Raw genomic sequence first — 10,908 nt, 5'->3', positions numbered from 1 at the left:
ACTGTTGGACAGTCAATTGCTTGGTGGAAGTAGTAAAATAGGGCTTACGACTTCCCCTCTGGGATGACCATCGACTCCCAGCAGCAACAACAGCAGCGCCAGCAGCAGTAGGCGTTACACGCAAGGATGCATCGGAGGAATCCCAGGCAGGAGAGGACTCGTCAGAATTGCCAGTGACATGGCCTGCAGGACTATTGGCATTCCTGGGGAAGGAGGAAATTGACACTGAGGGAGTTGGTGGGGTGGTTTGCGTGAGCTTGGTTACAAGAGGAAGGGATTTACTGGTCAGTGGACTGCTTCCGCTGTCGCCCAAAGTTTTTGAACTTGTCACTGACTTATTATGAATGCGCTGCAGGTGACGTATAAGGGAGGATGTTCCGAGGTGGTTAACGTCCTTACCCCTACTTATTACAGCTTGACAAAGGCAACACACGGCTTGACAAATGTTGTCCGCATTTCTGTTGAAATACTTCCACACCGAAGAGCTGATTTTTTTGGTATTTTCACCAGGCATGTCAACGGCCATATTCCTCCCACGGACAACAGGTGTCTCCCCGGGTGCCTGACTTAAACAAACCACCTCACCATCAGAATCCTCCTTGTCAATTTCCTCCCCAGCGCCAGCAACACCCATATCCTCCTCATCCTGGTGTACTTCAACACTGACATCTTCAATCTGACTATCAGGAACTGGACTGCGGGTGCTCCTTCCAGCACTTGCAGGGGGCGTGCAAATGGTGGAAGGCGCATGCTCTTCACGTCCAGTGTTGGGAAGGTCAGGCATCGCAACCGACACAATTGGACTCTCCTTGTGGATTTGGGATTTCGAAGAACGCACAGTTCTTTGCGGTGCTTTTGCCAGCTTGAGTCTTTTCATTTTTCTAGCGAGAGGCTGAGTGCTTCCATCCTCATGTTAAGCTGAACCACTAGCCATGAACATAGGCCAGGGCCTCAGCCGTTCCTTGCCACTCCGTGTGGTAAATGGCATATTGGCAAGTTTACGCTTCTCCTCCGACAATTTTATTTTAGATTTTTGAGTCCTTTTTTTACTGATATTTGGTGTTTTGGATTTTACATGCTCTGTACTATGACATTGGGCATCGGCCTTGGCAGACGACGTTGCTGGCATTTCATCGTCTCGGCCATGACTAGTGGCAGCAGCTTCAGCACGAGGTGGAAGTCGATCTTGATCTTTCCCTAATTTTGGAACCTCAACATTTTTGTTCTCCATATTTTAATAGGCACAACTAAAAGGCACCTCAGGTAAACAATGGAGATGGATGGATACTAGTATACTTATGGATGGACGAGCGACTGCCGACACAGAGGTAGCTACAGCCGTGGACTACCGTACTGTGTCTGCTGCTAATATAGACTGGATGATAATGAGATAAAATTAAAATATATATATATATATCACACTAGTACTGCAGCCGGACAGGTATATATTATGTAATGACGGACCTGCTGGACACTGTCTGTCAGACTCAGCACTGCAGACTCCTAAAGTAAGCTACTAGTATCAAGAAGATAGAAAAAAAAATAAACCACGGGTAGGTGGTATACAATTATGGATGGACGAGCGACTGCCGACACAGAGGTAGCTACAGCCGTGGACTACCGTACTGTGTCTGCTGCTAATATAGACTGGATGATAATGAGATAAAATTAAAAAATATATATATATCACACTAGTACTGCAGCCGGACAGGTATATATTATGTAATGACGGACCTGCTGGACACTGTCTGTCAGCACTGCAGACTCCTAAAGTAAGCTACTAGTATCAAGAAGATAGAAAATAAAAATAAACCACGGGTAGGTGGTATACAATTATGAATGGACGAGCGACTGCCGACACAGAGGTAGCTACAGCCGTGGACTACCGTACTGTGTCTGCTGCTAATATAGACTGGATGATAATGAGATAAAATTAAAATATATATATATATCACACTAGTACTGCAGCCGGACAGGTATATATTATGTAATGACGGACCTGCTGGACACTGTCTGTCAGCAATGCAGACTCCTAAAGTAAGCTACTAGTATCAAGAAGATAGAAAAAAAAAATAAACCACGGGTAGGTGGTATACAATTATGGATGGACGAGCGACTGCCGACACAGAGGTAGCTACAGCCATGGACTACCGTACTGTGTCTGCTGCTAATATAGACTGGATGATAATGAGATAAAATTTAAATATATATATATATCACACTAGTACTGCAGCCGGACAGGTATATATTATGTAATGACGGACCTGCTGGACACAGTCTGTTAGCACTGCAGACTCCTAAAGTAAGCTACTAGTATCAAGAAAATAGAAAAAAAAAAATAAACCACGGGTAGGTGGTATACAATTATGGATGGACGAGCGACTGCCGACACAGAGGTAGCTACAGCCGTGGACTACCGTACTGTGTCTGCTGCTAATATAGACTGGATGATAATGAGATAAAATGAAAATATATATATATATATCACACTAGTACTGCAGCCGGACAGGTATATATTATGTAATGAAGGACCTGCTGGACACTGTCTGCAGAATGCGTTTATAAAAACACCACACGACGAGTGTTTAACTTTTTCAGGCAGACAATCACAATATACTGGTGGTCAGCAGACAATCACAATACTGGTGGTCAGTGGTCACTGGTCAGTCACACTGGCAGTGGCACTCTGGCAGCAAAAGTGTGCACTGTACTTAAAATATGTACTCCTGCTATAACTGCTCCCCAGTCTCCCCCACAATTAAGCTGTGTTAGCAGTGAGCACTCAGCAGTCAGATAATGATATACAGTATATGATGCAGCACACTGGGCTGAGCACAGATATGGTATGTGTGACTGTGTCACACTGTGTATCGTTTTTTTTCAGGCAGAGAACGGATTCATTAAACTGGTGGCACTGGTCACTGGTCACACTATCAGCAGCAAGTAGTACTCCTCCTATATTATGCTCCCCAAAATTTGTGTCTCTCTCTCTCTAGTACTATTAGTCACTCTAAACGGAGAGGACGCCAGCCACGTCCTCTCCCTATCAATCTCAATGCACGTGTGAAAATGGCGGCGACGCGCGGCTCCTTATATAGAATCCGAGTCTCGCGATAGAATCCGAGCCTCGCGAGAATCCGACAGCGGGATGATGACGTTCGGGCGCGCTCGGGTTAACCGAGCAAGGCGGGAGGATCCGAGCCTGCTCGGCCCCGTGTAAAAAAAGCTGAAGTTCGGCGGGTTCGGATTCCGAGAAACCGAACCCGCTCATCTCTAGTGGCCACGCCCCCTTTATCCATGGACACGCCCCCACACCTCATCTGTGCCGATAGAAAAGTTGGAGGGTATGAGGTTGTAGCGGCGGATATCACCTTGCAGGGCCGTAACTAGTACATGAAGTAACTCTGGGCCAAATTCAGATTTGATTGCAGTGGCAAATTTGTTATATTTGTTATATTGTTTCTGTGCAGGGTAAACACTGGCTGCTTTATTTTTACACTGCAATTTAGATTTCAGTTTCAACATACCCCACCCAAATCTAACTCTCTCTGTACATGTTATATCTGCTCCCCCTGCAGTGCACATAGGGGGTTATTTAGAGCTGATCGTAGATGTGCTAAATTTAGCACATCTACGATCAGTCACACTGACATGCGGTGGGGCGCCCAGCACAGGGCTAGCCCGCCCCGCATATCAGGCCCTACTCCCCTGCCTCCGTTGTCCGGACCGCGCCCCGCCAACGGCATTCTAACACCATTGGCACGCCCCCTCCCACCCCGCCTCTGCCTCTGCCTGTCAATCAGGCAGAGAACCGATCGCAGCCAGTGAGATGCTGTAGCAGCAATCCAGTCTGAATTACCCCCTTGGTTTTGCCCATTAGCTAACAAATTTGCTGCTGCGATCAGATCTGAGGGCCTAATTCAGACCTGATTGCTAGGGTGCGTTTTTTGCATCCCTGCGATCAGGTAGTTGCCGCCTACAGGTGGAGGGGAAAATCGCTGTGCAGAGGTGCGATCACATGTGCAGGAGAGCTCACAGGATTTACTCTTCCAGTGCAATGATCGGGGCCATCAGACACAGTCCCTCCAATCCCTACATCTGCCACACCTGCAGTGCAACATGGTTTTGCCCAATTGCCCATTAGCTAACAAATTTACTGCTGCAATTAGATCTGAATTAGGCACTAGGTGTGTGCAGAGAGTGCACCGCACATAGCGCTGCAGTGTAGGGGGCGCTGTTGGCAGCACTTGTCAATAATCTGTTTTAATTACTTATTATTACCTGTTTTATTTCTCTTTCTGGCACAGGTCACCAAAAACTCTAGTTCCGGTTCTGTCACCTTGTTTCTAGCTCTTTGCTAGGACATAGCTTTTTCAGAAGCTGTCACCGTGCACCAAACTTGTTAAATGCAAGCCTTAGCTTACATTAACACATTGCAAATAGGGGCAACTGCATATTAAATGCAGCTTGTGCTAAATATGCCCCTCTGACTCTTACATCTCATCCATCCACAATTAAATATTTTTAAAATGTTTTTACTTCAGGAATGATCAGGGTTATTTTTTTCATCATCAGCATCGCATGATTTATGTAAAGGCTGATAACAGCTTGCAAGTCACAAAGATAATACTGTTGCTGCTGCATTCCAACTTGGTAGCTGACATTTCTGAGCATTTGCTATTATTAGAGCACCACCTAGTGGATACTATAGGAATGCAGGACTTTTCTAAAGACGGTGGAAGTAATTTAACTTGGCATACTGGGGCAGATTTAAAAACAAGTGATATTCTTGTTATCACTGGTTACTCATCTTAAATGGTGATTTCAACCAATCAATAATTTTTCAAACACAGAACAGGAGCTAATTGGTTGGCGCACCATTAACGAGTAATAACATGAATTTGAGCAACGTGATTGGGGAATATTTGCCCATTTTTCCATTTCGTGGTCCACCGCTCCGGACTGCTCTCTTCAAGTCCATGCACACTTTTCCTATCGGATGTAGGTCAGGGCTCTGACTTGGCGACTCAAGGTCACCTTCCTATCCTTAATCCACTGCGTGGTTTTTTTTTTGCAAAGAGGGGTTTATTTACTAAGCGTCGGTTTGTAAAACCCACCTCTTCTGATCATGTTAATGCCTGAAATTTAAAAGGGCAATGATTTTACTAGCAGAACAGGGTTAGTAAAAGCACTGCCATTTTAATTAAATATCGGGCATGAACACGATCAGAAGCATCGGGTTGTAGTAAATAAACCACCTTGTGTGACACTTTTTCAGAGGAGGATTCTTCCTTGTCTTCCAGCTTTGCATAAAGATTGTGAGATAGTTGTCACATGGACAGACTGACAAATCTCAGCAGGGCCGTAACTAGGTGTTTGCCGATGGTGCTTTGTCCACAGCGCACATGCACTGAAGGCGCACCATCAGCAGCACCCCCACCCCCCCACAGCCGCAGACACTGTCAGAGTATCAGTACACTACTCACTGTACAGCGCTGCCACCTGTCTCCCGTCGGCCGCCTACTCTGAAGGGACTGTGAGCGCAGCATTCACCCCCTCGCTGCTGCAATATTAGGTCTCCGATACCTGCCCAGCCGCCTGTCTCCCGCCACCACCAGCACCTGCCTCCCACTTCCGCTGCCTCTGCAGGGGACTCAGGAGCGCTGCCGCAGCCGCCAGCTCCTCTGCCGTTGACAGCCTGCCGTGGATGCCTGGTCACAGGTGAAGGTGAGTATAACTCTTTCACCCTCTCTATCTCTCTCTCCCCACTCTTTCCCATAAAAGGGGGACTGCCTGCCATAATGTGTAAAAAAGGGGGGCTGCCTGCCAGTAATGTGTAAAAAAAAAAGGGGGACTGCCTGCCAGTAATGTGTAAAAAAAGGGGGGACTGCCTGCCAGTAATGTGTAAAAAGGGATCTTTTTTTACATAATATGTAAAAAAAAATAGGGGACTGCCTGCCATAATGTGTAAAAAAAAAAAAGGGGGGGGGGACTGCCTGCCATAATGTGTAAAAAAGGGGGACTGTCTGCCAGTAATGTGTAAAAAAAAAAAGGGAGACTGCCTGCCAGTAATGTGTAAAAAAGGGGGACATTTTTTTACATAATGTGTAAAAAAAATGGGGGACTGCCTGCCATAATGTACACAAAAGGGGGACTGCCTGCAAGCAATGTGTGAAAAAGGGTGACTGCCTGCCATAATGTGTAACAAAGGGGGACTGCCTGCCAGTAATGTGTAAAAAAAAAAAAGGGGGTACCTTTTTTACATAATGTGTAAAAAAAAGGGGGACTGCCTGCCATAATGTGTAAAAAAGGGCGACTGCCTGCCAGTAATGTGTAAAAAAGGGGGACTGCCTGCCAGTAATGTGTAAAAAAAAAAAAGGGGGACTGCCTGCCAGTAATGTGTAAAAAAAAAAGGGGGCCTGCCTGCCAGTAATGTGTAAAAAAGGGGGGACTGCCTGCCAGTAATGTGTAAAAAGGGAACTTTTTTTACATAATGTGTAAAAAAAAATGGGGGACTGCCTGCCATAATGTGTAAAAAAAAAGGGGGACTGCCTGCCATAATGTGTAAAAAAGGGGGACTGCCTGCCAGTAATGTGTAAAAAAAGAAGAAAAAAGGGAGACTGCCTTTTATGATGTGATGTGTAAATAAGTAATGTGTATAATGTGATGTGTAAATAAGTAATGTGTAAAAAAGGGGGACTTTTTTACATAATGTGTAAAAAAAATGGGGGACTACCTGCCATAATATATACAAAAGGGGGACTGCCTGCCAGCAATGTGTGAAAAAGGGGGACTGCCTGCCATAATGTGTAACAAAGGGGGACTGCCTGCCAGTAATGGTAAAAAAGGGGGACCTTTTTTACATAATGTGTATAAAAATATGACTGCCTGCCATAATGTGTAAAAAAGGGGGACTGCCTGCCATAATGTGTAACAAAGGGGGACTGCTTGCCAGTAATGTGTAAAAAAGGGGACTTTTTCACATAATGTGTAAAAAAAATGGAGACTGCCTGCCATAATGTGTAAAAAAGGGAGACTGCCTGCCAGTAACGTGTAAAAAAGGGGACTTTTTTTTACATAATGTGTAAAAAAAATGGGGGACTGCCAGCCATAATGTATACAAAAGGGGGACTGCCTGCCAGCAATGTGTGAAAAAGGGGGACTGCCTGCCATAATGTGTAACACAGGGGGACTGCCTAAATTACTAGCACTCCCCAAAGCCAGTACTTTATACTTGATTGTGCGGGCAATATAGGAGCCTGTCAGCGCTGTTCAGTCACACAGCACAGCTCCGTTCAGTTCTACAGTTAGTTACCTCAAAGCACACTTAGTTTAAGAAAGATCTGTGGGTCTCTCCCACATCTCTCCCCATAAATATCCTTGGTCACGAACTGTCAGTTTCCCACTGCCGGCTCTGCTTGCTGTCCTCTATCCATAGAGGACACTGTCCCGAACCAGCTTCCCCCTGTCCGCGGCCAGCTGTACCATGGGGAAAGATATGGACTAGACTTACCCTGCCGTCCCTTTTACATGTGGCCACGCCCCCTTTATCCATGGACACGCCCCCACACCTCATCTGTGCCGATAGAAAAGTTGGAGGGTATGAGGTTGTAGCGGCGGATATCACCTTGCAGGGCTGTAACTAGTACATGAAGTAACTCTGGGCCAAATTCAGATTTGATTGCAGTGGCAAATTTGTTATATTTGTTATATTGTTTCTGTGCAGGGTAAACACTGGCTGCTTTATTTTTACACTGCAATTTAGATTTCAGTTTCAACATACCCCACCCAAATCTAACTCTCTCTGTACATGTTATATCTGCTCCCCCTGCAGTGCACATAGGGGGTTATTTAGAGCTGATCGTAGATGTGCTAAATTTAGCACATCTACGATCAGTCACACTGACATGCGGTGGGACGCCCAGCACAGGGCTAGCCCGCCCCGCATATCAGGCCCTACTCCCCTGCCTCCGTTGTCCGGACCGCGCCCCGCCAACGGCATTCTAACACCATTGGCACGCCCCCTCCCACCCCGCCTCTGCCTCTGCCTGTCAATCAGGCAGAGAACCGTTCGCAGCCAGTGAGATGCTGTAGCAGTCATCCAGTCTGAATTACCCCCTTGGTTTTGCCCATTAGCTAACAAATTTGCTGCTGCGATCAGATCTGAGGGCCTAATTCAGACCTGATTGCTAGGGTGCGTTTTTTGCATCCCTGCGATCAGGTAGTTGCCGCCTACAGGTGGAGGGGAAAATCGCTGTGCAGAGGTGCGATCACATGTGCAGGAGAGCTCACAGGATTTACTCTTCCAGTGCAATGATCGGGGCCGTCAGACACAGTCCCTCCAATCCCTACATCTGCCACACCTGCAGTGCAACATGGTTTTGCCCAATTGCCCATTAGCTAACAAATTTACTGCTGCAATTAGATCTGAATTAGGCACTAGGTGTGTGCAGAGAGTGCACCGCACATAGCGCTGCAGTGTAGGGGGCGCTGTTGGCAGCACTTGTCAATAATCTGTTTTAATTACTTATTATTACCTGTTTTATTTCTCTTTCTGGCACAGGTCACCAAAAACTCTAGTTCCGGTTCTGTCACCTTGTTTCTAGCTCTTTGCTAGGACATAGCTTTTTCAGAAGCTGTCACCGTGCACCAAACTTGTTAAATGCAAGCCTTAGCTTACATTAACACATTGCAAATAGGGGCAACTGCATATTAAATGCAGCTTGTGCTAAATATGCCCCTCTGACTCTTACATCTCATCCATCCACAATTAAATATTTTTAAAATGTTTTTACTTCAGGAATGATCAGGGTTATTTTTTTCATCATCAGCATCGCATGATTTATGTAAAGGCTGATAACAGCTTGTAAGTCACAAAGATAATACTGTTGCTGCTGCATTCCAACTTGGTAGCTGACATTTCTGAGCATTTGCTATTATTAGAGCACCACCTAGTGGATACTATAGGAATGCAGGACTTTTCTAAAGACGGTGGAAGTAATTTAACTTGGCATACTGGGGCAGATTTAAAAACAAGTGATATTCTTGTTATCACTGGTTACTCATCTTAAATGGTGATTTCAACCAATCAATAATTTTTCAAACACAGAACAGGAGCTAATTGGTTGGCGCACCATTAACGAGTAATAACATGAATTTGAGCAACGTGATTGGGGAATATTTGCCCATTTTTCCATTTCGTGGTCCACCGCTCCGGACTGCTCTCTTCAAGTCCATGCACACTTTTCCTATCGGATGTAGGTCAGGGCTCTGACTTGGCGACTCAAGGTCACTTTCCTATCCTTAATCCACTGCGTGTTTTTTTTTTTTGCAAAGAGGGGTTTATTTACTAAGCGTCGGTTTGTAAAACCCACCTCTTCTGATCATGTTAATGCCTGAAATTTAAAAGGGCAATGATTTTACTAGCAGAACAGGGTTAGTAAAAGCACTGCCATTTTAATTAAATATCGGGCATGAACACGATCAGAAGCATCGGGTTGTAGTAAATAAACCACCTTGTGTGACACTTTTTCAGAGGAGGATTCTTCCTTGTCTTCCAGCTTTGCATAAAGATTGTGAGATAGTTGTCACATGGACAGACTGACAAATCTCAGCAGGGCCGTAACTAGGTGTTTGCCGATGGTGCTTTGTCCACAGCGCACATGCACTGAAGGCGCACCATCAGCAGCACCCCCACCCCCCACAGCCGCAGACACTGTCAGAGTGTCAGTACACTACTCACTGTACAGCGCTGCCACCTGTCTCCCGTCGGCCGCCTACTCTGAAGGGACTGTGAGCGCAGCATTCACCCCCTCGCTGCTGCAATATTAGGTCTCCGATACCTGCCCAGCCGCCTGTCTCCCGCCACCACCAGCACCTGCCTCCCACTTCCGCTGCCTCTGCAGGGGACTCAGGAGCGCTGCCGCAGCCGCCAGCTCCTCTGCCGTTGACAGCCTGCCGTGGATGCCTGGTCACAGGTGAAGGTGAGTATAACTCTTTCACCCTCTCTATCTCTCTCTCCCCACTCTTTCCCATAAAAGGGGGACTGCCTGCCATAATGTGTAAAAAAGAGGGGCTGCCTGCCAGTAATGTGTAAAAAAAAAGGGGGACTGCCTGCCAGTAATGTGTAAAAAAAGGGGGGACTGCCTGCCAGTAATGTGTAAAAAGGGAACTTTTTTTACATAATATGTAAAAAAAAATAGGGGACTGCCTGCCATAATGTGTAAAAAAAAAAAAAGGGGGGGGGGGAGACTGCCTGCCATAATGTGTAAAAAAGGGGGACTGTCTGCCAGTAATGTGTAAAAAAAAAAGGGAGACTGCCTGCCAGTAATGTGTAAAAAATGGGGACATTTTTTTACATAATGTGTAAAAAAAATGGGGGACTGCCTGCCATAATGTAAACAAAAGGGGGACTGCCTGCCAGCAATGTGTGAAAAAGGGTGACTGCCTGCCATAATGTGTAACAAAGGGGGACTGCCTGCCAGTAATGTGTAAAAAAAAAAAAGGGGGTACCTTTTTTACATAATGTGTAAAAAAAGGGGGACTGCCTGCCATAATGTGTAAAAAAGGGCGACTGCCTGCCAGTAATGTGTAAAAAAGGGGGACTGCCTGCCAGTAATGTGTAAAAAAAAAAAAAAGGGGGACTGCCTGCCAGTAATGTGTAAAAAAAAAAGGGGGCCTGCCTGCCAGTAATGTGTAAAAAAGGGGGGACTGCCTGCCAGTAATGTGTAAAAAGGGAACTTTTTTTACATAATGTGTAAAAAAAAATGGGGGACTGCCTGCCATAATGTGTAAAAAAAAGGGGGACTGCCTGCCATAATGTGTAAAAAAGGGGGACTGCCTGCCAGTAATGTGTAAAAAAAGAAGAAAAAAGGGAGACTGCCTTTTATAATGTGATGTGTAAATAAG

This window comes from Pseudophryne corroboree, chromosome 5 (genome assembly GCF_028390025.1).
Source record: "Pseudophryne corroboree isolate aPseCor3 chromosome 5, aPseCor3.hap2, whole genome shotgun sequence".
Taxonomy (NCBI): Eukaryota; Metazoa; Chordata; class Amphibia; order Anura; family Myobatrachidae; genus Pseudophryne; species Pseudophryne corroboree.
This window is presented reverse-complemented; position numbering follows the sequence as displayed.